A 7,674-nucleotide genomic window follows, 5' to 3' on the forward strand; every position below is an offset into this window, starting at 1 on the left:
CGGAGGTGGTGAAGTAAGAGTTGTTGATGATGTAGGCTTGTCGTCCATCTTCCAAGGCATAGGCTCACCATCATAGAAGGATGATCGAGTCTCCGGGATCCTTAAATCTGCAGCCAAACTCATCCTCTTGAATCTATATTCATACTCACAGTTCTGGTTTTGCAGGTCATAGATCTGGGCTTGGAGGTGCTCGATTTTCTCTTGAAGCTTAAAGATGGTCTCCCCAATGACTTTGGCATCTAGCTTGTGTTTGTTGGTGAACTCCGTGGTCATCATCTGGTTGGCGTTGAGTCCACGCTCCACCATCCCTTGGCACTTGAAAACTTGCTGCTCCACGGCTTCGAGCTTTGTCTCCACGCTTCCAGTACGCCTTGGTCCCTCCACATCGCGGATGTGCAGCACCCCCTCACGCATCTCAATGGTTTGAGGGTGTTGCAGTACCTCCGCGAGATAGGGGTTGATAACCCTCTCGAAAAACTTGTCCTTGGGAGCGCTTGGAGACGCCATGATGCTCTAGATCTGAAACAGAAACAACTCGAAACGAAAACAGAGGATATTTGCGTGATACGGTGGTCAAGACCTTCGGGAGTTTATATAATGAATTTTTACCGACCAAAATACGTAACGTGCAAGAAAACGGAGTCCGGGAGGCACACGAAGTGTCCACGAGACAGGGGCGTGCCCTCCACTCTCGTGGAGGCCTCGTGTCCCTCTCGGACTACTTCTTTCTTCCTAAAATTCTTAAATATTCCAAAACTGATAAAAATTGCCATTAGAATTGTTTTGGAGTCGGTTTACTTACCGTACCACATACCTATTCCTTTTCAGAATTTGGAACGTTCTGGAAAGTGTCCCTTATGTATTCGTACGGGATTACGGTTTCAATAATATTAGTTTCAACATTGATAGGATTACCTGAGATGTAATGTTTAATTCTTTGACCATTCACCACCCTCGGACTTGTGCCTTCAAAGTTGTTGATTTTTATGGCACCAGCATGATAGTCCTCCTCGATAACATAAGGACCTTCCCATTTAGAAAGAAGTTTTCCTGCAAAAAATCTTAAACGAGAGTTGAATAATAACACATAATCACCTACGTTAAACTCATGCTTTTGTATCCTTTTGTCATGCTAGCGTTTGACTTTTTCTTTGAATAGCTTGGCATTCTCATAGGCTTGGGTTCTCCATTCATCAAGTGAGCTAATATCAAACAACCTTTTCTCACCGGCAAGTTTAAAGTCATAGTTGAGCTCTTTAATAGCCCAATATGCCTTATGTTCAAGTTCAACAGGTAAATGACATGCTTTTCCATAAACCATCTTATATGGAGACATACCCATAGGATTTTTGTATGCAGTTTTATAGGCCCATAATGCATCATCAAGTTTTTTGGACCAATTCTTTCTAGATCTATTCACAGTCTTTTGCAAAATTAATTTGAGCTCTCTATTTCTCAACTCTACTTGACCACTAGACCACGGATGATAAGGAGATGCGGTTCTATGATTAACATCATACTTAGCAAGCATCTTACAGAAAGCACCATGAATAAAATGTGAACCACCATCAGTCATAAGATATCTAGGGATTCCAAACCTCGGAAAAATAACTTCTTTAAGCATCTTAATAGAAGTGTTATGATCAACACTACTAGTTGGAATAGCTTCCACCCACTTAGTAACGTAATCAACAACAACTTAAATATGTGTATAACCATTAGAGGCAGGAAAAGGTCCCGTATAATCAAAGCCCCAGACATCAAACGGTTCAATAACAAGAGAGTAATTCATAGGCATTTCTTGACGTCTACTAATATTACCAATTCTTTGACATTCATCACAAGATAAGACAAACTTACAAGCATCTTTGAAGAGAGTAGGCCAATAAAAACCAGATTGTAGTACCTTGTGTGCAGTTCTATCTCCAGCGTGGTGTCCTCCATAGGATTCAGAGTGACACTTGCGTAGGATCTGTTCCTGTTCATGCTCGGGCACACAACGTCCAATAACACCATCTACTCCTTCGTTATAAAGGTGTGGGTCATCCCAAAAGTAATGTCTTAAATCATAAAAGAACTTTTTTTGCTGGTATATGAAACTAGGAGGTATAAACTTAGCAACAATGTAATTAGCATAATCAGCATACCAAGGAGCAGTACGAGAAGCATTAACAACCGCTAATTGTTCATCAGGAAAGTTATCATCAATGGGCAGTGGGTCATCAAGAACATTCTCTAACCTAGACAAGTTGTCTGCAACGGGGTTCTTAGCTCCCTTTCTATCAATAATATGTAAATCAAATTCTTGGAGCAGGAGAACCCATATAATGAGTCTAGGCTTAGCATCTTTCTTTTCCATAAGATATTTAATAGCAGCATGATTAGTGTGAATAGTAACTTTGGAATCAACAATATAAGGTCTAAACTTATCACATGCAAACACAACTGCTAAGAATTCTTTTTCAGTAGTAGCATAATTTCTCTGGGCAGTATCAAGAGTCTTACTAGCATACTGGATAACATTAAATTTCTTATCAACTCTTATCCCTAGAATAGCACCTACAGCATAATCACTAGCATCACACATAATTTCAAAGGGTAAATTCCAATCAGGCGGCTGAACAATAGGTGCAGTGATCAAAGCTTTCTTAAGTATTTCAAATGCTTCCATCATCAAAGACAAAAGGAATATCTTTTTGCAATAAATTAGTCAGAGGCCTAGAGATTTTAGAAAAGTCCTTAATGAACCTCCTATAAAAACCGGCATGACCAAGGAAACTTCTTATACCTTTTATGTCCTTGGGACATGGCATCTTTTCAATAGAATCAAATTTAGCTTTATCAACTTCAATACCTCTCTCGAAAATCTTATGCCCCAAGACAATGCCTTCATTAACCATAAAGTGACACTTTTTCCAATTCAAGTCGAGACTAGTGTCTTCGCATCTCTGCAAAACTCGATCAAGGTTGCTCAAGCAATCATCAAAAGAGGATCCATAAACGGATAAATCATCCATGAATACCTCACAAATCTTTTCACAAAAGTCAGAGAATATAGCCATCATGCATCTTTGAAAGTTAGCAGGTGCATTACATAAACAAAAAGGTATACGTCTATAAGCAAAAGTACCAAAAGGGCAAGTAAAAGTAGTTTTAGATTGATCCTTAGCTGATACAGGTATTTGAGAGAAACCAGAATAACCATCTAGAAAGCAAAAATGTGTGTGTTTGGATAGTCTTTCTAGCATTTGATCAATAAAAGGTAAAGGGTAATGATCTTTCTTAGTAGCTTTATTTAGTTTACGAAAATCAATTACCATCCTATAACCCGTAATAATTCTTTGCGGGGTCAATTCATCTTTATCATTAGGAACAACGGTAATACCTCCCTTTTTAGGAACACAGTGGACAGGCTTACCCATTCACTATCAACAACGGGATAGATTATACCCGCCTCAAGGAGCTTTAGTATCTCCTTTCTTACCACTTCTTTCATCTTAGGATTTAGTCGTCGTTGAGGATCTCTAACTGGTTTAGCATCGGCCTCCAAATTAATTTTGTGTTAGCATAACGTGGGACTAATGCCCTTAAGATCATCCAGAGTATATCCAATAGCAGTGCGGTGCTTCTTCAGAGTTTTCAATAATCTTTCTTCTTCTTGCTCTGAAAGGATAGCACTAATAATAACATGATATATTTTATTTTCATCAAGATAAGCATACTTAAGATTATCAGGTAATGGTTTGAGTTCAAACACGGGACCACCCTTGGGTGGAGGGGGATCCCCAAGAATTTTAACGGGAAGGTTGTGTTTCAGCATAGGTTACTGTTTAAGGAACACTTCATCTACTTCCCTTCTTTCCTTCATAAACATATCATTTTCATGGTCTAGCAAATATTGTTCTAACGGATCAGTAGGAGGTACGGCAATGGAAGCAAGACCAATAATCTCATCCTTACTAGGTGATTCTCTATCACGAGGTTGTCTACGAAACTTAGCAAAATTAAACTCATGAGACATGCCCTCTAAGCCAATTGTAACAATATCTTTTTCACAATCAATCCTAGCCTTAACCATGTTCAAGAAGGGTCTACCGAAAATAATGGGACAAAAACATCTTGTGGGGAACCAAGAACAAGAAAATCAGCAGGGTATTTAACCTTCCCACACAAGACTTCAACATCTCTAACTATCCCAACTGGTTTAATGGTATCCCTATTAGCAAGCTTAATAGTAACATCAATGTCTTCCAATTCAACGGGTGCAATGTCGTGCATAATTTCTTTATATAAGTCATAGGGTATCGCACTAGCACTAGCACCCATATCACATAAACCATGATAACAATGATCTCTTATCTTAACAGAAATAACAGGCGTGCCTACCACAAGTCTATTTATCCTAGCATCTGGTCTAGCAATATTAGTAGTCTCACCACAGAAATAAATAACATGCCCACCTAAATCATCATCCAAGAGATATTTAACCATAGCAATACTAGGTTCAACTTTAATTTGCTCAGGAGGTGTATAAGTCCTAGTATTACTCTTACGAATAACAGTCGAAGTTTTAGCATGATCCTTTATCCTAACAGGAAAAGGAGGTTTCTCAACATAAGTAGTAGGAACAATAGGATCACTATAGGTGACAGTCTTTTCTTCAACTGTAATAGGTGCAACTACTTTTACTTTAATGGGAGGATTATATTTAAACCACTTCTCTTTAGGGAGATCAACGTGAGTAGCAAAAGATTCACGGAAAGAAGCTACTATCTTAGAGTCAAGTCCATACTTAGTGCTAAATCCACGAAAAGCATCGGTATTCATAAAAGATTTAACACAATCAAACTTAGATGTCATACCTGACTCCTTACCATCGTCAGAACCCCAATCTTCAGAGTTGCGTTTAATTCTTTTCAATAAGTCCCATTTGAAATCAATAGTCTTTGGCATATAAGAACCAGCACAGGAAGTATTGAGCAGGTTGCGATCATCGAGAGAAAGCCGAGCATAAAAATTTTGAATAATCATTTTTCTAGAGAGCTCATGATTGGGGCATGAATATAATATTGACTTAAGCCAACCCCAAGCTTGAGCGATGCTTTCTCCTTCGCGAGGCCAGAAATTATATATGTAATTACGATCACGATGAACAAGATGCATAGGATAGAACTTCTGGTGAAATTCCAACTTCAATCATTTATAATTCCAAGATCTCGTATCATCACATAGCCTATACCATGTCAATGCATCTCCCTTCAATGATAAAGGGAAGACCTTCCTTTTGACAACATCATCGGGAATACTTGCAAGCTTAAATAATCCACAAACTTCATCCACAAAGATAAGGTGTAAATCGGGATGCAATGTTCCATCTCCTGCAAATGGATTAGCTAGCAGTTTCTCTATCATACCCGCAGGAATCTCCAAGTAAATATTTTCAAAAAGTTCAGTAGGTTGAGGAGAAACTCTTTGCTCTTCTGGTCGGGGTGAAGATACCCTGAACAAGCCCCTCAAAGGATTAGTTTCCATAGTGACAAGTAACAGAAAATTTCAGCACACTATATAAATGTTTCCTTACCAAGTTCCACTCACCAAAAGCGCTACACTCCCTGGCAATGGCACCAGAAAAGATTCTTGATGACCCACAAGCGTAGAGGATCTATCGTAGTACTTTCGATAAGTAAGAGTGTCGAACCCAACGAGGAGAAGAAGGAAATGATAAGCGGTTGCCATGTTGCAATTCCATTTGCCAAGCACATGGCAACTTGAGTTGTTGCAACAGGGCAACTTCAGTTCAATGTACTTGGCAACTGTAGTTGTTGCCACATGGCAACTGCAGTTGCTGCCACATGGCAACTATAGTGCACTACACAAGGCAACTGGAGTTGTCTCTACACGGCAGCTCACTACTTTTTGCACCTACATTTCATATTTTGCATCCTTTTTTTCACAATAACTTGTTTGTTTCCAAGTATCCTAACCCACTCTTTCGATCCTTGAAGTCACTGATGACCCACAAGCATAGGGGATCTATCATAGTCCTTTCGATAAGTAAGAGTGTCGAACCCAACGAGGAGCAGAAGGAAATGACAAGCGGTTTTCAGTAAGGTATTCTCTGCAAGCACTGAAATTGTAGGTAACAGATAGTTTTGTGATAAGATAATTTGTAACGGGTAACAAGCAATGAAAGTAAATAAGGTGCAGCAAGGTGGCCCAATCCTTTTTGTAGCAAAGGACAAGCCAAGACAAGTTCTTATAATGAGAAAAGCGCTCCCGAGGACACATGGGAATTATCGTCAAGCTAGTTTTCATCACGCTCATATGATTCGCGTTCGTTGCTTTGATAATTTTATACATGGGTGGACCGGTGCTTGGGTGCTGCCCTTTCTTGGACAAGCATCCCACTTATGATTAACCCCTATTGCAAGCATCCGCAACTACAAAAGAAGCATTAAGGTAAACCTAACCATAGCATGAAACATATGGATCCAAATCAGCCCCTTACGAAGCAACTTATAAACTAGGGTTTAAGCTTCTGTCACTCTAGCAACCCATCATCTACTTATTACTTCCCAATTCCTTCCTCTAGGCCCAAATAATGGTGATGTGATATGTATTCGACGTTCACATAACACCACTAGAGGAGAGACAACATACATCTCATCAAAATATCAAACGAATACCAAATTCACATGACTACTAATGGCAAGACTTCACCCATGTCCTCAGGAACAAACGTAACTACTCACAAAGCATATTCATGTTCATAATCAGAGGAGTAATAATATGCATTAAAGATCTGAACATATGATCTTCCACCAAGTAAACCAATTAGCATCAACTACAAGGAGTAATCAACACTACTAGCAACCCACGGGTACCAATTTGTGGTTTTGATACAAGATTGGATACAAGAGATGAACTAGGGTTTGAGAGGAGATGGTGCTGGTGAAGATGTTGATGGAGATTGACCCCCTCCCGATGAGAGGATCATTGGTGATGACGATGGTGATGATTTCCCCCTCCCGGAGGGAAGTGTCCCTGGCAGAACAGCTCTGCCGGAGCTCTAGATTGGTTCTGCCAAGGTTCTGCCTCGTGGCGGAGGAGTTTCGTCCGTAAGCTTGCCCACGATTTTTTCCAGGGTAAAAGCCTTCATATAGCAGAAGATGGACACCAAAGGGCCACCAGGGGGGCCAGGAGACAAGGGCGCGTGCCCAATAGGGGTGGGCGCGCCCCCCACCCTCCTGGCCAGGGTGTGGGCCCCCTGAGGTGTTTCTTCCGCCCAATAATTCTTATTAATTCCAAAAATAAGTTTCGTGGAGTTTCAAGATTTTTGGAGTAGTGCAGAATAGGTTTCCAATGCTTGCTCCTTTTCCAGCCAGAATTCCAGCTGCCGGCATTCCCCCTCTTCATGGTAAACCTTGTAAAATAAGAGAGAATGGCCATAAGTATTGAGATATAATGTGTAATAATAGCCCATAATGCAATAAATATTGATATAAAATCATGATGCAAAATGGACGTATCAATGAACTTTATGTATGAACTTGTATTAATTTGGTCTATTCGGTGGTGTGTAATGAAGATGCACCGGCAATGGATGTACGATGACCGATGCTCTTCCCAGTTCATTGATGGCGTGCATACTTTTCTGATTGCGGCTCAGGCAAA

The sequence above is a fragment of the Triticum dicoccoides genome, unplaced genomic scaffold (assembly GCF_002162155.2).
Source record: "Triticum dicoccoides isolate Atlit2015 ecotype Zavitan unplaced genomic scaffold, WEW_v2.0 scaffold112972, whole genome shotgun sequence".
NCBI classification, from domain to species: domain Eukaryota; kingdom Viridiplantae; phylum Streptophyta; class Magnoliopsida; order Poales; family Poaceae; genus Triticum; species Triticum dicoccoides.